The following is a 23,803-nucleotide window of genomic DNA, read 5'->3' on the forward strand; positions in this document are numbered from 1 at the left end:
GCTGGGTCGGGCTGGCTGTAGCTTCCAGCGCAGGCAAGTCTCTGCTGGTTCTAAAGAGCGAATATAAGAAGAGCCAGGTCAGTCAGACCAATGGTCTGTCTAGCGCAGGGTCTGTCTTCAGAAACTGGCCATCACCAGGTGCTTCAAAGGGAATGAGCAGATGGGAGAAATAATAGGTAGAGCCTTCTCAGATTCACAGCCACACACAAAAACGTATCGGGGACTGAGAAATGTGGTGTTCTCTTGTGAAATCTGGGCTTTTATGTGCTTTTACCCTATTCTGTTCAGGTTTCATGGGAGCACTCCTCAAATTGGGGATCCTGAATCAAAAGGGAGTGACAGGGAGATCACAAGGTTGTTTTAGGAGGCTTGCGGAATTCCTGCCTTTACTTCTGTGCTGCCTTTATGTAACCCAGTGATAGAAATGTAGCCGTGTTAGTCTGGGGTAGCTGAAGCAAAATGCAGGACAATGTAGCACTTTAAAGACTAACAAGATGGTTTATTAGGTGACGAGCTTTCATGGGCCAGACCCACTTCCTCAGATCAAATAGTGGAAGAAAATAGTCACAACCATATATACCAAAGGATACAATTAAAAAAAGTGAACACATGAAAAGGACAAATCACATTTTAGAACAGGAGGGGAATGCGGAGGGGGGGGGGGAAGGAAGGTAAGTGTCTGTGAATTGATGATATTAGAGGTGGGGAGAGTGGGATGTCTGTGAGCTAATGGTATTAGAGGGAAGCTATCTTGGTAATGGGTAAGATAGTTTGAGTGTTTGTTCATTCCTTCTCAGAGAGTGTCTAATTTTAATATGAATGACAGTTCAGAGGATTCCCTTTCAAGTGCAGATGTAAAAGGTCTTTGTAGCAGAATGCAGGTGGTTAAGTCATTGAGAGAGTGTCCTTTCTGGTTAAAATGGCAAGAAACTGTTTTTTCTTTGTGATCTTGTTTGATATCTGTTTTGTGGGCATTAATCCTTTGGCGAAGTGTTTGAGATGTTTGTCCAATGTACATAGCAGATGGACACTTTCGGCACATGATAGCATAAATTATATATAACCAAGTGAGTTATAAGATCAAGAACACATATTCCTGCGCATCCAGAAATATAATTTCAACAAACGGAGGGGGTAGTAACATGACACTAATTTGGGAAAACACCACAAACAGAATTCATAACCAAAATCATGAGTAAAAGTCCCTCCCCAAATAGGTTTTCCCTCCAGCAATGTAAATGTCCCCTTCCCATGCCCAACCCTTCTGAGTACCCCACTCACAGTTGCTGCCCTTGGTCAGGGCAGACTGAAAGTTCAGAGGTGCATCCGCAGAGTTCACCTTCCATCCTGAATGTGGGGGGGAGGGGCGGTGTTAAGAAGTATCACTTGCCATCTGCCTGCTTACTGCTCTCTGATGCTGACCTGCTGGCCATTAGTCTCACCTCTCCACCACCACCCTGCTGGCTGCTCATTACGCTTCTCTGTTGACTGGTATGCCTGGCTGAAATGGGAACCAGCTTACAGGAACATTTCCCTACCTGCTTCTGTCATTAGGCTTTGTCCCAGCCCCTTAGGAGAAATAAAACTGACTAAAATGAGGGTACTAACAAGCAGGGCATTTTTTTAGGGATCGAAAGCTCTTGATGGTGGCAGCAAATTCCCTAGAATCTGTGTATTAGAATTTGGGGGGACGTTTTTGTAACCAGTGCCAGAGGAGGTGTGGCCAGACAGACCAACACCCCATCTCATCCATCTTATTTGCCTCTCTGAAGCATACAGGGCAGAGAAGGAGCAGTAAAATCAGCATAGTCTATGCCGGCTTATCTGATCCTGAGAAGCTGAAAAAATATAGATATGAGGAGAGAGCGATTAAGGCAATAAGCTGGCCTTGAGGCTGCGAGAACTGCCACCGGCTGGCACCTATGTTGATTCGAACACACACACAGTCCCTGGAAGAGGAATTTCCCACTGAGAAAAGAATCCCCAGTAATTCCAATTTAGTTATCTCTTACAAGTGTAAATTAAGTTCACAACTCCCTTGTAAGAACTGGTCTCACAAAAGACAGACCAGCCCCATTTGGCATGACAGACAAGAAAGAGAAATACGTGACCCCATGGGTATATAAGATGGGCCCAGCACACACTCACTTTGAGTGTCATTCTACCCTCTACCTGCTGGTCGGGTTAGGTGTTTGACCTCCCGAGGTTCTATGGGGTCGCCCACCTCGTATTTTCGTCTTTCCTAGGAATTGAGGGACCGGCCCTGGCCTGACATGCTGGAGTCGAGAGGCACAGAAGGGGGTAAAAATTGTACCTGGATGTGGTCCTCTGTCTTAAGTGTACACATAGAAAGAGTAAGCTGTTACTTGGTACCATTATTTCTATTTTTCTATCTTTATCTTCTTTGTAACCATTTTTAAGATCTATATTTTGCTAGTAGTTAAGAAATAGAACAATAGCCATTGCAACCATATGATTTATAAGCTTCCTCAAATAAACCTGTAACTGTTTAAGTTTTAACCTGACTCCTTCAGGTGCTGTAATAGAACCAAGCACAATTTAAAAGAACTTCAGCCGGTCTTAAGGGACAGATATAGGGAGCCCTGACCGTCAGCTGACAGGAGGCAAGGGTTTGAAGCTCTCTTGTGGACCTTCTTCCTTCAGAGTGCCAGAGTGGGGAACAGCCTTGACATACCTCCACACCTGTCCCTGTTTTTTCTTTATTTGTCCCCTGTAATCACTTGGCATTCTGGGCTCTGTGGACCCTCCCCATAGGCTGGGGGAGGTCCTTTCAATGGGTGGGCTTATGCCTGCCTACCTCCCAGAATGCAATAGAACCAGTGAACAGCATACGGCTGGTCTGGGTCTGTCTCATATCTCCCCTACACACACACACACAGCCCTCCTCTCTTCCTTTTTGCCAGGGACATCTGCAGATTGAGAGGGCCATCAACTCCATCCTGTCGCGCACCGTCATCCGCCTGGGAGACTTGGACCCAATCAGCACAGGATTTGCCACCCTTGGGTTCCCTAACTGCTCTGGAGCCATAGATGGAACCCACATCCCCATCTGCGCACCAAGTCATCAAGCGGCCCAATACATAAACCTCGATGGTACTGCAGGCCTTGGTCGACCACTGCAGACAGTTCATGGACAGAGTGCACAACACTCGTGTATTTCGAAACTCCAGCCTCTACTGGAAGCTGACACATTCTTCCCCGAGCATGACTTTGCGGTTGGGGACATACAGATGCCCCTGTGCATCGTGGGGGAAGCGGCCTGCCCCCTTATGCCGTGGCTGATGATGCTGTATACTAATCACCTGGACCCCAGCAAGGACCAATTCAATTGCAGGAGTTCAGGTCCTCCCTGATTCTCACCAGTATGACCTCGACAGCATTGGTTCACGACCCTCCTGAATCTGTCAGTGGAGCAACCCATAGCCTTCCCCTTGAACCCATACTTGATAACTCAGGACTGCAGTCGGCACTGTCATTCAAATTTCCAGTCCCTACATCTCATGGCTTGAAGCCCCATGGCTGATGGGTTTCCTCTTTGAGCCAATGGCAACATACTCTTTGTTGTACCTCTCATGAAAGTTCACTTTTCTGAGAGTCATTATATCTGCCAGATGGGTGTTTGAGCTCCAATTTAGAGCTTATTATTTAGACAGGACAAAACCATTCTGTAAGTCCCGTCAGCAAGTCCCCTCAATAGCAGACAGAATGAAGGGCCTTCCAGTTTTGGCCCAGCGTATTTCCTCCTGGATCACTTCCTGTATCAAGGCTTGTCACAACCTGATCCAGGTACAAGCTCCAGCACTTATGGCCCATTCCATTAGAGCTCAGGCCTCGTCGGCTGCTGTCGTGAATGGAAGCTGCAAAGGAGAGCCTAACTTACCTGGAGAGTGAGGAAAGGATTAAGCTAATCTTAAGCTATTCTGCATCTGAGAGAGGGGGCTGGGCATTGGGCCAATGAAATGTAGCTAAAGAATGCTCTGATGACCGGGACCTGGTTTTCCAACAGTTACTGTTTGCCTATAGAGATGTTCCACATCCCAGTTTGGGATTCTCACCCTTTGAACTGATCTATGGCTATGAACTTAAGGATCCCTTTCAATTAATAAAGCAGCAATGGGAGGGGGCTACCTCTTCTCTAGGAACTAACAGTTTGGATTTTGTACACAACCTACAAAATACCACTGGAGACTCTTATAACGCTCGCTCAAAAGAACTTGCAGGATGCTCAGCAAGAGCAAAAGGCCTGGTATGATAAGCATGCCAGAGAGTGGACCTTCAAGATAGATGAGCAAGTCATGGTCTTAACAGTGCTCCAGGCCAATAAGATGGAAGCATCATGGGATGGACCATTCACAGTCTAAGAGTGCATAGGAGTGGTTAATTACCTAATAGCATTTCCTGACCCTGACCTTAAGCCTAAGGTATATCGTGTTAATTCTCTAAAGTTCTTCTATTCCTGAGAATTCAAGGTTCTTCATTTTACTGCCCAGGAAAAGGAAAATGTGGAATGGCCTGAAGGAGCCTACTACGACAGAAAGGCAAGGGTGGAGTAGAATGAATCTCAGCTGTGAGTTGTGATGGCAGATCGTGCAGCTGTGCACCAGGTTCACCCCAATGTTCTCAGGCACCCTTGGGTGGACCGAATGGACAACATTGATTCCCAGCTCCCGCCGCACTGCTGCTGTGCCCTGTAAACCTAGCAAGAGCCACGCAGGTCGTCTTACATTTAAAAGGCAGAGCCATGCGGGAGGGTGCCAGCTGAGCTGGGAATCAGCAAATCCCGGTTCGTGCACAGTGCTGGCTCTGTCTTAAGTCTAAGAAGCTGCGTGGCTCTTACTCAGTTCTAAAAGGCAGAGCCAGTGCTCTGCACAAACCGGGCTCATCTGATTCCCAGCTCAGCTAATGTCTTTCCATGTGGCTCTGCCTTTTAAATCTAAGAAGACCTGCGTGTTCCCCTGGAAGAGAGAGGAGGAAGGGGAGAGGAAATAGCAGCCTACAGCCACTTCTAGCTACGCTGCCATTTTCAGGACATTTTCGATGTTTTACGGGGCACCAAGACAGAAGATTGGAATTTGGGACTGTCCCGGTTTTTCCAGGTTGTATGGTTAGCATATCTGTAGCTCAGTAGGCCAGGGATGATGCAGAATTTGGCAGAGCTGTGTTTCAGTCCGTAGTCTCTGACTTCACCACCGAGGGTTTGGCTTGGGAGTCACCTAAATGGAATGGACATGAGCAATCATTTGAAGAAGAAAAATAGTAACTTACTTCTTGTAAGCATTGTTCTTCAAGATGTATTGCTTATGACCATTCCAAATCCCACTCACCTCTGCTTTGTCAGAGAATTTCAGCAAAAAGGCATTGAGGGGATGGCAGGCCGGCAGGGGTATATATGCACGCATATGCAGGTGCCAATCCACGGAGCTCCACTGCCGTCCCAACAGGTACTGCTGAGGGAAAAACCTTCCGACAATCATGCACATGGCCGGGGCGGATATAGGGCAGGGCGAACAGGGCGGCTGCCCCGGGCCCCGCACCTCAAAAAGCCCCACGCATGCGCCATGCCGCCACCGCGCATGCACATGGCGTCACCGCGCATGCGCCGTGGCAAAGGGGGGGCCCCACGGAAGTATGCTGCCTGGGGCCCCGCAAAACAGTCATCTGTCCCTGCACATGGCACGCACATACCTAAATGGAATGGACCTGAGCAACACATCTCAAAGAACAACAGTTACAAGAGGAAAGTAGCCATTTTTTCCGGCTTCGGCTCCCATTTGACACTATGGAAAGTGATAGTGTCGTTCCCCATCTCCTCAGCACTTTTCTCTGATGCCAAAGTCTGGCTCCAACTACACAGCAGAGGCAAAGTCCTTCATCTCCTGCAGCAGCGGGTACTGCTACTGCTCCTGGCACAACCATTGGGATGCTCCCACCAACACCACAGGCATCCTGGCCCCCACAATGGCAGGCACCTGCACAGTGGCCCTTCTGGACACCCTGGCCTATCATCAAGGTCAAAGGGCCCAATGTCACGGATAACGTCAGTGGCCTCATCTCACCAGCTACCTTTGGCCACCATAATGGCTCCAGATCCTCTCAAGGACCCTGAGCCAATTTTGGTTCAAGCGCCACCTCAGCCCCTGGCCACACCTGCTGCTGAACCACCAATGTCTCCCCCACCTACTATCTTCGAGGACACCAGGGAGCCCACAGATCAGGAGGACCATGTCTCCAGGGCATCATTCTCTTCCCTGAACAAGGTGGTTGCAGGAACATTCTTCCTCCCTCCCTTCCCCTGTTGCTAAGTTGAATATTTTCAGTCATGCAAATTGGCATTCTTAATATGGAACTGTTGACCACTTGGTCTGAATTTTGATGTAGTTTCTGTCTTTGCTTTGAAAAGGTTGCCAACCCCTGTTTTAGAGTGTCCTAGGCCAGGTCCCAGGCCAGCAGATAGCTTTCCATTGCTTACTTAGACTCTCTGCCAGGATTGGAGTCTTTTGTTTTACATACACCGCTTCCATGAAAAAATACCAAGGGTCAAAATGGAATCCCACTACCCAGTGGTATGGTCATGTGTGTTCCTAGGACCAGCCACTGCTTAGACTTTCAGACAAACAAGGCTGTTTACAAGTTGTTCAGTTGATCACCAAGTCAATAGGCTTTGGGGCATTGGTAATGGCTCTCATTAGTATATTGTTATGTGTAGAGCTTCTTTCCTTCAAGCGGCAGGAGTTCCAAAGGAACTACAGACAAAAGTCAAGGACTTACCCTTCGACAAGGATAAGCTCTTTGCAGAGACCACGGACGCAATCCTGCACTCCTTTAAAGACTCTCGGACAATCCTGCGAACTTTGGGGATGTATACGCCCCCCTTTAAGAGACGCCGGTACTTACCCTATCAGCGCAGATATGGTTACCCCTACACTAGACACCAGTGGCAACAACACCACCAACAACAGAGGCCTTTTGACAACAAGCGTTCTCGCCAGAGGCCTCAACAACGCCGAAACCCGACTGGCAGAACGAACATGCCTTCCAACAGCAAGCAACAGATTTGATGTGTTGGTCGAGGGCGGGCAGACAGCCACAGGTAGCACTGTGAATCATTCAACCCAGCTATTCCACCACCGTCTAAGACCCTTTCTACATCAATGGGCAAAAATCGCCACGGACAAATGGGTCCTTGAGATTGTTCAGTTCGGCTATCCTACCCTCTCATAGCCATCCCACCAACCACCTGTCCCACCCCGTCCCTCTTCAGGGACCCCTCTCACGAAACTCTCCTCAGACTAGAGGTCGACCGCCTTCTCTCTCTGGGTGCCATAGAGCCAGTTCCGAAGGACTTCAGGAACAGGGGATTTTACTCTCACTATTTCCTCACCCAGAAAAGGTCCGGAGGCTGGCTCTCTATCCTAGACCTCCGTCGTCTGAACAAATATCTCAGGAAACAACGATTCAAAATGACAACACTAGCTGCCATAATCCCGATTTTAAATCCACAGGACTGGTTTGCAGCCCTCGACCTCCAGGATGCCTATTTCCACGTCCCTATCCACCCAGCTCACAGAAGGTTCTTGCGCTTCGTCGTGGCGGAGAGCCATTTTCAATACAAGGTCCTCCCCTTCGGGCTATCCTCAGCCCCAGGGTGTTCTCAAAGGTCTTATCTGTGGTCACGGCCTTTCTCCGACGCCAAGGGGTGCTCATCTTCCCTTATCTGGACGACTGCCTGCTCAAAGGCACTTCGGCACATGAGGTCTCCCACATGTTATGCATCTGACGAAGTGGGTCTTTGCCCACGAAAGCTTATGCTCCTACACTTCAGTTAGTCTATAAGGTGCCACAGGACTCCTTGCCGCTTTTTTAATATTGGTGTCACGTTGGCTACTTTCCAGTCATTAGGTACAGAAGCCGATTTAAAGGATAGGTTACAAACCACAGATAATAGTTCAGCAATTTCCCATTTGAGTTCTTTTTAGAACCCTTGGATGAATGCCATCCAGACCCGGAGATTTGTTAACATTAAGTTTTTCTATTTGTTCCAAAACCTCCTCTAATGACACTTCAATCTGGGACAGTTCCTCAGATTCATCACCCACAAAGGACGGTGCAGATTTGAGAATCTCCCTAATGTCCTCAGCCATGAAGACTGAAGCAAAGAAATCATTTAGTTTCTCCGCAATGGCTTTATCGTCCGTGATTGCTCCTTTTGTATCTCGATAGTCAGGGGGACCCACAGGTTTTTTAGCAGGCTTCCTGCTTCTAATGTACTTAAAAAACATTTTGTTATTTCTTTTTGAGTTTTTGGCTAGCTGTTCCTCAATCTTTTTTTGCTTTCCTTATTACATTTTTACACTTGATTTTACAGTGTTTATGTTCCTTTCTATTTATCTCATTAGGATTGGACTTCCACTTCTTAAAAGATACCTTTTTGTCCCTCACTCCTTTTTTTACATGGTGGTTAAGCCACGGTGACTCTTTTCTAGGTCTCTTGCTATGTTTTTTAATTTGGGGTATACATTTAAGTTGGGCCTCTATTATGGTGTCTTTAAAAAGTTTCCATGCAGCTTGCAGGGATTTGGCTCTAGTCATTGTGCCTTTTAATCTCCATTTAACTAACTTCCTCATTTTTGTGTAATTCCCCTTTTTGAAATTAAATGCAGAGTGATGGACTGCTGAGGTGTTCTTCCCACCACAGGAATGTTAAATGTTATTATATTATGGTCACTATTCCCAAGCGGTCCTGTAACAGTTATCACCTGGACCTGGACCTGGACCTGGACCTGATCCTGTGCTCCACTCAGGACTAAATCAAGAATTGCCTCTCCCATGGTGGATTCTTGTACCAGCTGCTCCAAGAAGCAGTCATTTAAGCCATTGAAAAATTTTATCTCTGCTTCTCTTCCTGAGGTGACATGTATCCAATCAATATGGGGATAATTAAAATCCCTCATTATTATAGAGTTCTTTATTTTGGTAGCCTCTCTAATCTCCCTCAGCATTTCAATGTCAGTATCGCTGTCCTGGTCAGGTGGTCGGTAATATATCCCTACTGCTAATTTCTTATTATTGGAGCTTGGAATTACTATCCATAACAATTCTATTGAACATGATGATTCATTTAATATTTTTATTTCATTTGATTCTACATTATCTTTCACATACAGTGCTACACCGCCACCCACTCGGCCTGCAATATCCTTCCGATATATTTTATATCCTGGCATGATTGTGTCCCACAGATTTTCCTCATTCTACCAGGTTTCAGTGATGCCTATTATGTCAATCTCCTCATTTAATACGAGGTACTCCAGTTCACGTATCTTATTAGTCAGACTCCTAGCATTTGTGTAGAAGCACTTTAAAAATTTGCCACTGCTTATTTGTCTGCCCTTCCCTGATGCATTGGATTCCTTTATATGCGGTTGTTTGTCTGCTCTGGCCCATGGTTTGTCCTCTCCCCTCCTCTCTTTCTGACTACAGCTTAGAGAATCTCTATCAATGGATTCTCCTCTAAGAGAAGTCTCTATCCGATTTACGTACATCTCTGCACTAATCGGCTTTCCCCCATCTCTTAGTTTAAAAACTGCTCTACGGCCTTTTTAATGTTTAGTGCCAGCAGTTTGGTTCCACCCTGGTTTAGGTGGAGCCCATCCTTCCTGTACAGATTCCCCCTCTCCCAAAAGTGTCCCCAGTTCCTAATAAAGCCAAATCCTCTTCTCTACACCATCGTCTCATCCACGCATTGAGACTCTGAAGCTCTACCTGCCTACCTAGCCCTGGGCATGAAATTGGAAGCATTTCCAAGAATGCCACCATAGAGGTCATGGATTTCAGTTTCTTTTTTAGCAACCTAAATTTGGCCTTCAGGACATCTCTCCTACCCTTCCCTACGTCATTGGTACCTACATGTACCACAACCACCGGCTCCTCCCCAGCACTACACATAAGTCTATCTGCAACCTTCGCACCAGGCAGGCAAGTGACCATACAGTTCTCCCGGTCATCACAAACCCAACTATCTATGTTTCTAACGATCGAATCACCCACTACTAACACCTGCCTCTTCCTGACAACTGGCATTCCCTCCCCCTCAGAGGTATCCTCAGTGTGAGAGGATACTGCAACATCCTCTGGAAGGAGGGTCCCAGCTATGGGATGGTTTCCCTCTGCTCCCATTGAATGTTCTGTTCCCTTGAGACTTTCATCCTCTTTAAGAGCACTAGAGCTCTCAGACTGGAGGTGGGGACAGTACTACAGTGTCCCAGAAAGTCTCATCAACATAGCTCTCTGCCTCCCTTAGCTCCTCCAGTTCAGCCACCCTGGCCTCCAAAGCCCGAACTCGGTCTCCAAGGTTCAGGAGCTCCTTGCAATGGGTGCACACATACGCCACCCGCCCACAGGGCAGGTAATCATACATGTGACAATCGACACAATAAACAGGATAGCCCCCACTCTGCTGCTGGGCTTTTGTCTCCATTTTTCTTATGAACAATTTTAAATATAAACTGGGCTTATTAAATGTCTAGAATATAGATTATAAAAGTTATGTTTAAAGAAGGTCAGAAGTCACTAGTGCCCTTTAACCTCCCTCTCCAAACTCCCTGTTAGCTGCTCCTGTTCGCAAGCTCCCTGGTCGCTGACTCACAGGCTTATAAAGCTCTGGTAGCCCCTCCCCCTGACTGAGGCTCATGTGTGACACTTGAAGCAATCCAAACACCGATTTTTTAGAATTTCTACAAAATTTCTACTATCACCCTTTCCCTTATAGAAAAGGAAAGAAAATACACAAATCTAGGCAAAAAGAAACATCTGTACACACTCCGCATCTTCAGAGTCCTTGCTATTCTTCAACGTTATTTGAGTTTTGAGCCCAGGTCCCCATTTATGGACCCCACTCCTCTTTCTTCTTCCTCATGGAGTCTCCTCAGATTCTTATAACAAATAACCCTCAGCCTGAGCAGATCAAGCAGCCAAAAGGTTCCTGTCACTCTCTGCCTCATCCTTTGTGTTCCCTAAATCTTCCAGAGTCTGGTTCCTTGCAGAAGTGGGGAGGGCAGTAGTTTTGTTTTTAAAGCTTATTTCTTCTTTTCTGTGGGGTATTTTGCTCTGCTCCAACAACTCCTAGGTAGATCTGATTTCCCCCTAGGCAGCATCATTCCATTGTTCAAACCTGCGGTCATTTGAATGGACGGCCATTCAGTTTAACGACTATTGATTGTTCTTGGTCTGGGAGGTATGTAACTGCAGTTCTGGCAGCAACTGGCTGATTTGTTATACAACATTGACACATTCAGTGATACAACACTGGCATAAAATCAACCAGAATTAATCAGTTTTGCATAGTCTTATTTCCCAAAATGTCATAGCAGGCTTGCCAAAAAACTTAATTTCCTCTATCAGAGGCTATGATGCAAATATGGACTGTGACAAAGAGAAAGGTCAACCATTTGAATATTTTGTCTATGGGCTGCCTGCTCTGAGGATGAAATTGATTGCCTTATAGGAGATCATAAGGCAATGATAACATTGCTTTGTATATCTATAATACCCTCCATCTAAGGATATTTTACCAGCACTAATGTATTAAACCTCTATTGTGAAGCAGAATGGGGCCTAGATGTAGAGGATTAGAATTCAGGGAAGCAGGTCCAGATGCAGGTAGTGTTGGGTTTGTCAGGGGGGCCTTATGTGTTGTCTCATGCTTATTGTTTTGTGTCGTTTGTCTCAATGCTAGCATTATTGTGTATTGTTTTGGGAAAAGAGGGGATACTGTAGTAAGCAGGAAAATCAATGACTCTCTAATCAGACCTCTGCCTCTCTACCCACCTTCTGCAAAATTGTTAATTATATGCCCATCTCTATGGTGGTCCACCTAAAGACCAAGGATCAGGCGATGGCATGGTTGTTGTGGCAAACTTGCTGAGCTTAGCAAGCTGCTAAAATTGATTCTGAAACTATGTAAGTAAAGCAGAAGTTGGAGCGGGTAGATACAAAAAGAAACTTGTCTAGCAAGTTAAGAGGTGCAGGCAAAGGAAACTTAAATTCCTGTGAATGGTAACAGCTTAGTATGGTAATGGTTTAAGCTAGTAAAGATAATATTTTAAAGACTTCACTAGGCAGTTAAGTGAAGTGGTATGTAACATTAATAACAGATAAACCAGAGGGGGATGTCCCCTTTCCTGCAGCATAAACAGGGGCAATAATGGGAAACAACACATGCCCCCTCTTCTGTAACCCCAGATGGTCTGGTAAATAGCTTATGTACCTGAATCTCAAGGCTAATGCCTGGAGACTGGGAGTCGTCATTACCATGGGTGGGGGATACACCTGTTGGGTCTTAAACCCTTGTAACAACTTAATTTTTATGCCAGGGTATATTTGAAACCCCGAGAATAGTTTTGTATTTCTCTAAAGATGTTAATCCTGTGCCCATGGATGGTGGAAGCATTTGAAGGTCAACATATTGTTATTTAAACAAGAATAAATGTAAAATCAATTGCTGCTCCACATCTGACATCTGTCAACTTGACCTGTCCTCCCATGGCTCAAATACTATATGGGGCAAGAATCAGTCTCTTCCATTAACAACCATTTACTGAATTTATGGTTATAATTAAAAGTGTTAATGGCTTACTTGATTGTAACAAAAGCCAGATAGGGTAATGCATTTTGGAACTAGCACATGGGGAACCTATAGACACTGACTGGGCAAAGTAAACTGGATATACATGGGAACATAGACGGGGTTGGTACGGGGGGGACACAGTGTGGAATTATCTCTCTGCTGGACCCACTAAACCAGCGGAAGCACCCACTCCCTTGGGTCATGCTATGTCTGAGGATTTTGTAGTATTTTCACCAGGGGGAGCCACTCCACCAGGGAGTGAGAGTGTTCCATATGCTCCTGCAAACCTTAAAAGCCTGCCTCTTGAGGCAGGGATGGCTATTGCTTGTGCTAGTATGCAAACTTTTGCAATTAACCAATATGAAAGACAGACTGGATAAGTGCAGAGTGGGCACCATGTAATCCTGTCACAGTCACTATCCACATAGTGTACATAATGTAAGCTGTTGTTTATTAATATTATTTCTCCAAGCGCCCACAGGTTATTGGGCTATATTCATGCCTGTTTATCAGTATGTCCTTGTCCCCATTATTGTAATGGGTCATATTTGGGCACCCAGAGTGAGAGCCAAATGGCTTCTACCATTGGGTGACTTATTAGATCACCACGGTTGCCAATACCGGGGAAAACATGAGTGGTATTGTAAACTGGACACCCACTCTTGGCCCTAAGAGGGATACTATTTACAATTAAACAGATCTATTGCAGCAGGCCATTATCAAATATGGCACAGCCTTGCCCAAGGAAAGAGACATTTCTTATCATTATATACCATTAAAAGCAGTTGCTTAAGCTGGCAGTAGATATAGAATAGGTAGCAGGGCAATATTGGTATGATATATTTGCAGGATATATCCTGGGTTACTCACAGTTAACACACTTTTAAGTGTTTTAATCCACCCTATATTATTATGTAAACTTATAGCATTGTTGATGCTTTTATGGCTGTCTCTATAAGGCAAATGGTTTCTCATGTGGCTCGTATTAAAGAGCGGTTAAGTTGGTACATTCCTGACCAAATGTTTTACTACTGCAGACTCGACTTGGTCGAAGGGCGGAGTGGGGGAGCCTGCACTACCCTGCCTTGGCAATAAATGGTAATGTCTGCCTTTAATCCCAAAAAAGCAAAACCCAGGCCTGTCTCAAGTCTGGTGCACATAAACACGCAGGCATGCTTTGGGAGGGAGAAACTGTGAGAGGAAGGAATGTTTTGAATAACAATGCAGATTAAACATGGTACACGAGACCACGTCAAGAACACATGACAATCAACCTTGTACTGGTACTTCTGGTTCTGATACGCAAAAAATTACAGATGCAGCCATACAACTGTCAACTGCGCATATAGCAGCAACATCCTGAGTGACAAGATGCACCCCAGATAGGGTATTGGGCATTTTACGTATCCTACACCATATGTAATCAATTGGTAGATATTAGAACGGCCAAGTCTCACTTTGCTATAAAATGGGCTTGGTAAGAACAATCAATGGGAGGGAATAGGCAGGATTGACCCGTTGCTCAATGTAACAAGAAGTAAATGACAACTTGGTGCATGGCGCTCCGTTGCGTGGGAAGAAAAGGAACCAAGACTTCCTGCCTGGTAGTGTAGGTATCATATGGGTGAAGTGTAAGTGAACTAGGCTTTATTATTGTATTATAGTAGATTTTCTAATAATTGCTTTTGTATTGCTTTGCACTGTATTAATTGCTTTAGAATTTATAGTATTTAAGGTTTAAATTGGATAGTATTGTCTTTAAGATTTGTAAAACTTACAACAACTGTATTAACTACTTAAAACGTGCAATAATGAGGTGGTTAAGTATCCCTGGAGTGTCTTGGTTTCCCTGGGATCCAAAATAAATTGAACCCCAGGACAACTATTTACCCTGTTCTCTAGATCATTTATGAGAAAATCCCAGTCGCTCATTGCTACTCTTCCCCCTGCCCCCTTTCTTTTAAGTACCTGGCAATGTTTCCATGATGATCTAACTATCCTTCAATTTGTTATTCTTAATCACCTGCCCTATAACAAACTCCTTGCCCTAAAGGCAAAGCTACAAAAGAAGCTCAGGCTCTTGTCCCACTTAAAAACTAACTCTGGAGTCAGGGCATGGAGCTTTAAGCAGATTTCAAGCATAATAAAATCCAGGGCTTCACACTCGGGAGATGGCTACCCCCGAACCCGCATAAACGGCGCCTATGGCATGCGGAAGGGGCAGGGATAGAGCTAGCCTGCCGCAGAGTTGCTTACGCTTCCCAAACGAAGGGCTGGAGGTCCTGTTGTAACTGTGGTTTGGAGCCCGGGGCCCCTTTAAATCACCGCCCCGAGCAGCGCCGCTGCCCGCAAGCCTGAGTGCGTGGCTGCTCTGTTTGCAATGCCGGGCGCCAGGGGTGAGGGAGGCGTTGACATGGCGGCGAGTCATGGCCAGCAGCGACCAGTGCCCCGGGCTGACCGGTTGGGGGCAGGTGGCCGCAGCGAGCAGGTGTGCACGCCCCCTCCTCTGCGCGCGCCGGGCAGCCCCCGCCCCGAGGTCCCCGTGCGCGCGCGTCTCCAGCTGGCGCGCGGTGCCGGGAGGTGGCTGCGCGCGCCCCACTGAGCTAGAACGGCCGTTGGCTGAGGGGGGCGCTCGCGCAGCTGGCGGCAGCTTCTGCCCAGGCCGGGAGCAGGTGATGGAGCGTCCGGCCTTTTGGCAACCGCCGAGCGGACAGGAGAGGGGGCGGACGCCAGGCTTGGGGGCGCCTCGCTCAAGGGCTTTGCCGCGAGAGGCAGGCCCGCCAGCCTGGCCAACGTTTGGCCGAGCTCCGCCTCCCGTACTGCTGTGGGGCGGGGCTGTTGGTGCTCCGCAGCTGTGGCCCGTCTGCCGCCTTTGGCTACGTGGGGTTCCCGCCGCCGCTGCACACGGCACTGACTGAGGGGAACTGACCGTTGCGCCAACTGCCACTTCTTTCCCGCGGGCACGCGAGACACCCGCGCGTTCCTCCTCCCCCCCTCCCCCCCCGTGAGTGGGGCTTTGACCGGCCGGGTTCCCTCACCCCGGCACGAGCGCCTCTGCCCGGGGGGGGAGGGGGTGAATGCGAGTTCGAAGCAGGGACTCGCTCCGCTGTTTTCCCGCCGCTCGGCAACGATCTATGGGCGCGTCGGCGCCGTGCGCTGTGAGGTTTCCGCAGGGCAGTGGCGGGCACAGCGCGAGACCGTCCCGTGCGCGGCTGCCCGGCCCCCTCAGGGCTGCAGTTTGCACATTTTACTTCCCCGGTGGGGCCGGGGGCGCTTTCACAATTGCTGCCTCCCTCGCCAATCGTGCCCGCGTGGTGCTAACCCGGGCACGTTGAGCACAAGCCTCAGGCGAAGTCTCAGAAGGGTGTGAGCACGACTTCCCAGAGGCGTTGTGTGAAGCTTTGATCCCTGCTTCAGGTATATTTGTAACCAGACGTGTCATCCTTCAAATGTCTTTGGATCCTTTAATATGATTCCGTGGACAAATGTTCTCCAAAGGGCTGGACCTCAAAGAAACCTGCCCCTTCAAGTCCAATTCTGGTTTTTCAGAAGTGCCCGGGTTGTGTTAAATTCCAGTCCTAAAGCTAAACCAAGAGTCATTTTAGGTTTCTTAATTCAAGGGGTTTTTAAAATTTGTCTTAAAAGGTTAAATGGATATACCTACATGCTAAAAACAGTATGTTTATAAAAGGAATTGAAGAAGTCTACTAGCTTTAATTGATTTTTGGAGTTAAATGGTATAATATTCATTTTTTAAAATCACATAAAAAGAACTTCCCAACTATTTTTAATTATTTACTTGTCTCCCCACTTTTTTTCTGTGTGGTTACATTCCAGTGTGCATCTTTGTCAATGAATAGATGGAGGTTATATCCATAAGACCCAAACTACCAATCAGAATGTGACAGGACATTCATCTGAACTGTTCATCCATATGGGATTGCTTGAAAATCTCTGAACAAAGGCACTGGGACTGCACCCAAAACAAGAGTGGAGCACCCATGGGGACATTTCTAGAAGAAGAATCACACGGGCTAAAAATCTATTTTTGAAAAATGAACACTCACCATCATGCAACTTCAGGAGCAGGGTTATGAAAAACAAACACTACAAGAGTTGCTAAAAGAGTTGGAATACTGCCAGATGAGGCCATAATGTCTCCACCCCCAACAGCAGTGGACAATTTTTCCCATTTCCAAGACCTTTTTAAAAGGCTCAGGGCAAAACTTAAGATAGCCCTAAAGATGTCTGAAACACAGCATGAGCTTACAGACAACTTACAAGCCTAATCATCTCTTAAGATCGTGCTTCCCATCAGGCCTGCTATCATGGTCCCCACCAAGATAGTATGGCAGACCCTGGCTTCCATACTTCCTACTTGCAAGAGAGCCAATAGAAAGTATTATGTACCATTTGAGGATTCTGAATTTGTATTTACACATCGAAGTCCAAACTCCTTACTGGTGGAAGCAGCACTCCAGTGCAGCAAGCAGCAACACTTCTGAATGACCCTTTCTTATAAGTATAGTAAGCGGTTAGATATCTTTGGATAGAAAGTTTATATGTCCTCCATTTTACAGTTCAGGATTTCTAATTACTCTGCGTTGCTGGCCAAATACAACCACAGGAATTATGCCAAGTTCCTTGACTTTGTGGAGGATATACTCAAAGTGTAAAGACCACGATACAAGGCTATAGTCTCAGAGGCCCAAATTATCACCTGCACAGCCTTCCAGGCAGCACTCAATGCAGCTGGCAGCACTCAATGCAGCTGATACCACAGCACGATCCACTGTAACTGCAGAAGTCGTGTGGAGAGCCTCTTGATTTACTTCAACTACATTCTCAAGAGAAATATAGCCTATGATGGAACATCTTCCCTTTGATGGGGAAAAATTGTTTGCAGGCAAGACCAACGAGATCCTACATACAATGACTCACATGCCATACTCTGTTCCCTCAGAATTCATATCCCAGCAACCAGAAGAAGGCAATATCAGTATCAGCCCTATTAACGCCTGCCCACTATCCTCCCTACACCCAGCAGAAACCAAATGAAGATTCAGGCTGACAAAGGCAAAGGCCACAGTGCTGATGACAATCATCAGGATTGGCACTGCACCCTCCTCTACCCAATAAGTAAATTTGAAGGCTTAGTCAATGATCTCGAAGACCTCGGATCTGTTACAGAATATCGCCACCCCAATATTTGTGGATTGACTATGCTCCTTTTATAAGAAGTGGACATCCATAATCTGACAGATGGATTTTAGAGGTTATCTTTTTTGGATATGTTATCCCTTTCTTCTCCACCCTTCCAAACCACTCATGTGTCATGGCTCTTTTCAGGAACTCTTCCCACAAGATACAACTGCATCAAGAGGTAGAATATCTGCTACAATTGGGGTGGTGGAACCTGTTCCCTCACAACACAAAGAGAAAAGGTTCTAGTCCTGATACTTTTTAATCCAGAAGAAAAGCAGTTTTCAGACTCAACAAGTTTGTAAAGACACAATGATTCTGCATGATCAGACTCACCACTATCATTCTGTCATTGCAATAGGGGATTGGTTTTCAGTTCTTGACCTTCAGAATGCCTATTTTCATGTGTCACTTCATCCCTCCCACAGATGCTTCCTAAGGTTTATGCTTGGTACAGACTATTATTAGAACCGGGTCCTGCCCTTTGGCTTTTCCATAGCTCATCATGTCTTTTCCATGATAATAGCAATCGTAACAACACATCTTCCCAAGCTAGAAATAATCATATTCCTTTATTTGAATAATTTGTCTTCTCAAGACATGCACTTACCAAGAGGCAATCCTATCTACTCAAACAACAATGTACTGCTTCCACCACTTAGGCCTGCAGATGAACATGGCAAAATCAGTCCTAAAACCCACACAAATGATACAGTTTATCAGAGCATACCTAGACTCCATGACCTCTCAAGCAATGCTTCCACTCAATAGATTTCACACCACACAATCTCTGGTAGCCACACCCTATTACACTCTGCAAACAGCATTGGAGTGCTTACTGCTCCTCAGACATATAGCTGCATCCACCTTTGTGGTTGGACACAAACTCGTTTACACATGTTGCCTCCAGGCATGGTTTGCAACTATCCAAACTTCACAGACACTCCATCTCACCATATTTCAAGTCACAAAAAATCGCTCAAATGGTGAACGCAACCAACCAATCTATATTCAGGCATTCCATTTCTACCTCAGAATCCTTCATGGACATATATCACAAACGCCTCCTGTATTGGGTGGGGAGCACATCTTCAGAACCAAGGTTTCTAGTCAACCCAAGAGGCAACTGGGGATGTAAAGATTGCACTGTAAGCATTAGCCGTGCTGCCATGTTTACCAGGAAGGCAAGGAAGGGGAAGCAGCTCTCTGCCTGCTGTGGCTGAGTCAGCAGGACCCTAGACAAATGGAGCAGTGCACTGCTTGCAGTACAGTGGGACTCTGGTTGGCTGAAGTAGTGCCCATCTGCAGCACAGCAGTACCCAGTCCAGCAGGAGCAGCCCACAGCTCGGCATGATGCCAACCTGTGGTGCAACACTTGCTGGAGCAGCACCTCTGGTCATGGTGTGGCACGTACCCCAGCTGGCTGGAGCATGCCCCCACTCATGGTGCATCAGGACAAAATCTGGCTGGAGCAGCAGTCTGCCCATGGCACAGTAGAACCCAGTCCAGACAGAGCAGCCCCCTGCTCACGGTGGAGTAGGACACTGGCCGGCTGGAGTAGTCCCCTCGAACCCAGCCATCTGTTGCACCCCCAGTCCGTGGTGCAGCATGGCTCAGATCTGCGGTGCAGTGCCAGCCTGCACAGCCCCCCTCAGCTGTAATACAGCAGGACCCAGACTGCCTGGAACAGGCCCTTCTTCCGCCGTGCAGAGTGTTGGCCAGACCCCGGTTGCACAGTTAATCAGTTAAACAATTACAATTATATAGTTTAACTGATTAACTTTTTTCATGGATATTTACATCCCTACTCTGCATATTAATCTCCTTGAACTTCATGCTGTACACAATGCTTGCAGCCACTTTCTCCCTTTCCTCTGCAACTATCGTGTGCAAGTGATGACAGGCAACATCACGTGTGTTCTATATAAACAGGTGGAGAGAGTCAGGTCCCATTGGCTATGCACCAAAGCCATTAAACTCTGGAACTTTTGTATCCCTGGACTTTCATGATTTGAATAACTATTGCCCAGTTGCTAATATTCCCTTCTTGGGCAAGGTATTTGAGCGGGCGGTGGCATTGCAACTTCAAGCTTTCTTGAAGAAACAGATTATTTAGATCCATTTCAGTCTAGCTTTAGGCTGGGTTTTGGAACTGAAACTGCCTTGGTTGTCCTGGTAGATGACCTACACTGGGAGATAGACAGGGGGCGTGTGTCCCTGTTGATTCTCTTGGACCTCTCAGCAGCTTTTGATACCGTTGACCATGGGATCCTCTGGAACGCCTGGCAGAGTTGGGTATTGGAGGCACTGTTCTGCAGTGGTTCCAATCTTACCTGTCGGGACCCTTTCAGAAGGTGAAGCTGGGGGGCTGCTATTCAACCCCATGATGATTGCGCTACGGGGTCCCTCAAGGTTCCATCTTGTCCCCTATGCTGTTTAATATCTGCATGAAGCCACTGGGAGAGGTGGCTCATAAGGAGTTTTGGAGGATGGTGCTGTTGATATGCAGATGACACCCAACTCTATTTCTCTGTGACATCAGAACTGGGTGTGGCAGAACTGATCTAAACCAGCGTGTGGGGGCAGTGATGAACTGAATGAAGTTAAACAAGCTAAAGTTGAATCTAGGCGAGACTGAGGTCCTGTGGATCAGGAGGCTATCTGTTCGGGAATGTGGAATGGTACCTGTTCTAGACGGGGTTACTCTCCCCCTGAAAGAACAGGTACATAGCTTGGGAGTCCTCCTGGACCCTTTTTTAACATTTGAGAACCAGATTTCTTCGGTGGCCAAGAGTGCTTTTGGGCAGCTTCATCTGATCCGCCAGCTGCAACCCTTCCTGAACAAGCATGACTTGGCCACAGTGATCCATGCTGTTGTTACATCCCGACTGGATTACTGTAATACACTTTATGTGGGGATGCCTCTAAAGAGCCTTCAGAAATTTCAACTGGTCCAGAATGTGGCTGCTTGAGTTTTAACTAATACTCGTTATACGGAGCACAGTATGCCAGTGCTCTGGCAGCTGCGTTGGCTTCCAGTATGTTTCCGGGCACAATTTAAGGTCTTGGTTATGACCTATAAAGCCCTAAATGGGTTGGGTCTGTGGTATCTGAAGGACCGTCTTCTCCCATATGAATCTGCCCAGGGATTGAGGTCAGCTGGGAAGGCTCTGCTCAGTGTTCCCCTACTTATGGAGATAAGATTAACATCTAGGCAGAACAGAGCCTTCTCAGCTTTTGCTCCTAGTCTGTGTAATTTGCTTCCTCGGGATATTCGCATGGCACCAATGTTAGCATTGTTTTGGCATCAGGCTAAAACTACTCTTTTTACTTGTACTTTTATTGGTGTTTGAGTCTGTGTGTGTGTTCCTCCTCTCAAGATGTTTTAACAGGTTTTATGTCCCTCTGGGGTTTCATATTTTAATTTTTTATATATATTTGTATTGTGTTTCAAAAATTTTGTAAGCCACCTTGAATATTTTAAATAGAGAGGCGAGGAAAAAAATATTTAAAATAAATAAATTATAAATAATAGAATGTTCAGAACAGGTCCAGCATGTACCCCTGTACAGCACGAAACCTTCCACCCGCTCTTTCTATACCTACAAATGGAGACAATTTTTGATATGGTGCACATTGAAACATGTCAACACAGCAACAACACCTATCCCACGCATATCAGACTATCTTCTTAACCTCAAACAGATGGACCTATCCATCAGATCCATTAGGGTACAACTGGTTGGCACTCATGGCATTTCACCACAAGATAGACAATGCCTCCATTTTTGCCCATCCCACTACAAAGTGATTCTGAAAGAACCTGCAAATTCTTTACCCTGTGACCCCCCTGTTATTCTTTTTATACAGACAGAACCAAAACCTTCAGAAATATCTCATTTTTTTGTATCCATAGCAGACTGCTCTACAGGGGTGCCAATTTCTAAACAAAGACTCTCTAAATGGATCGTGGACTGCATACATCAGTGTTATGATCTTAAGAAATCTCAGACTTCTCGCTCCCTGACAGTGCATTCTCTACCTCAATGGCATTCCTTCACAATGTTCCACTCATAGGCTATGTCTACACTGTGGAGCTCTGCCACAACCAATGAATGCTTCCGCTTTTTTGAAACAGCTTGTGAAAAAGCGGACGCATTCTTTTGGCATCCCTGTATTCCTCATTTTATGAGGAATAAGGGATGTTCCGAAAGGAGGTTTTTCTGACATTTGGCCCCGTGTAGATGGGCCAGATGTCAGAAAGGCCTCTTCAGAAAAAAAAGTGGAAAAAGATACGCAAATTGCACTCCATTAGGCAAAGCAGTACTGTCTTCAGTCTTCCAGCACACTCTGAACCCCCCCTACCACCATGAACAGAACTGCTTTCTAGTCACCAAGAATGGAGCACTTTCAGGAGCATCTCAAAGAAGGAAAGGTTACTCATCTTGTGCAGTAATAAGAGCTCGTCAAGATGAGTGTCCCTGTGGGTGCTCCATTATCTATCCTCCTAGAGGACTGCTAGAAAATCCTTGATCAAAGGCACCAGGACAGAACCCAAACCAAGAGAAGAGCACCCACAGGGGCACTCATCTCAAAGAGCTCCAATTACTGCTTAAGGTGAGTAACCTTCCCTTCTGAGTTAAGCCTGAAAATGTGACTCAGCTGCCTTTCAAAGTTTTGGAAATTGAGGGTAAATAAAAAACACTGAAATGTATTTTAAAATCTCGTAGTTTTAAGCCAATCTCATGATTTTGAGAAGCCTGGAATAATTTTTGAATACTTCAGGTTAGAAATACTGTAAACTCCAGTGTTATTAAGATGAAGGCAGAGTTTTGTGAAGCTGGCTTAACAGAACACATGAAGTGAGTTAAAATATATTTTCTTTGTAAATGTTAATTTCATTTATCAGAAAACAGGGGGATTAGCAGGATCCAAAAACTGTGATACATTCAGTTGTCATGTTTGTTAAATACTTTGGCTCTCTTAAACCATTATGTACAACTGAGCTAACTTGGCATTTTAATTTGAGAGCCCAAATATTTCTAAAAACTGAGAGATGTTCAGGGTTAAGATGGATAAGTAAACCTAAATAGAGACTTCTTACATTTATGTTTGTGCTTTTAAAAATAAAAAGTATCTTTATATTGTGGATAAGAACATAAAAATGACTGGTTTTACTGGGTTTTACGAGTGGTCCATCTAGCTCAGGGCTCTCAAACTCATAGGCAGAGCAATTGTGTAATCCTTCCCAGGACTCCCAGCAAGGTGTGGGCAGGTCTCTCTGCTACAGGTCCTCAGCCCTGCCCCTTCTAGCTATAACCCGTCTTTCTTCCCCTATGGCACCAGTTTCCCCAGGATGCTGCTTTAGGATCACCTGAGAGGCCTGGCGCAGTGGCAGCAGTTACACCCTTTGCATTTCCTGCGGCAGCAGGAGCTGTGGGGAAGCAGAGTACAGCTAAGCAAGTGTATTCGTCTAGTGTGTTCTGCTTCCCCCATGACTCTTGCAGCTGCAGGGAATACAGGGGCCCGATTGCTGCCACTAGACCAGGCCTGCACAACTCAGAAAGTGATGAGAACCATATTACTCCAAAGAAAACAGCTGTGGGCCGCAAGTAGGGATGCTTTCCCAAAAAATACCAAACATGCAGATAAAAATTTTTGTTGAGCAAAAAAAAAAAACACCGCGTGTCTCCACTTAGTCCCCTGGCATTTGTCTCTCCTTCAACCTTCCCCTTGGTGTCTTCCCCTTTCTTCTGACCTGCCCCCTCCCCTCAGCACAAGCCTCTTCCCCTCCCCTACCTGGCTTCTGCCTTTTTGAATCCGGTGGTCACTGGCTGTGGTGTCCTGGCATCTGCCGGCGTCTTGCGCTCTGGCTCGCGCCCCGCCTCCTCACGCTGGATCTGCATGCAGGCAGCCTGGTGGCGAGAATCGCCGCACTTCCCCCTCCCCAGCGGT

At 46.3% G+C, this 23,803-nt stretch overlaps 1 protein-coding gene across 1 annotated transcript in view; it reads left to right on the plus strand.

The window, feature by feature from the left end:
* Positions 1-15,226: 15,226 nt before the first annotated feature.
* SGO2 (shugoshin 2) overlaps positions 15,227-23,803 on the plus strand; it is a 39,965-nt gene continuing 31,388 nt past the window's right edge. Inside the window, exon 1 of the mRNA XM_089779561.1 lies at positions 15,227-16,063. The gene's annotated coding sequence lies outside the window, so the exon portion shown is untranslated. The remainder of the gene's footprint in view (positions 16,064-23,803) is intronic.

Source organism: Pelodiscus sinensis, chromosome 7, assembly GCF_052426305.1.
Source record: "Pelodiscus sinensis isolate ZL-2025 chromosome 7, ASM5242630v1, whole genome shotgun sequence".
Classification (NCBI taxonomy): domain Eukaryota; kingdom Metazoa; phylum Chordata; order Testudines; family Trionychidae; genus Pelodiscus; species Pelodiscus sinensis.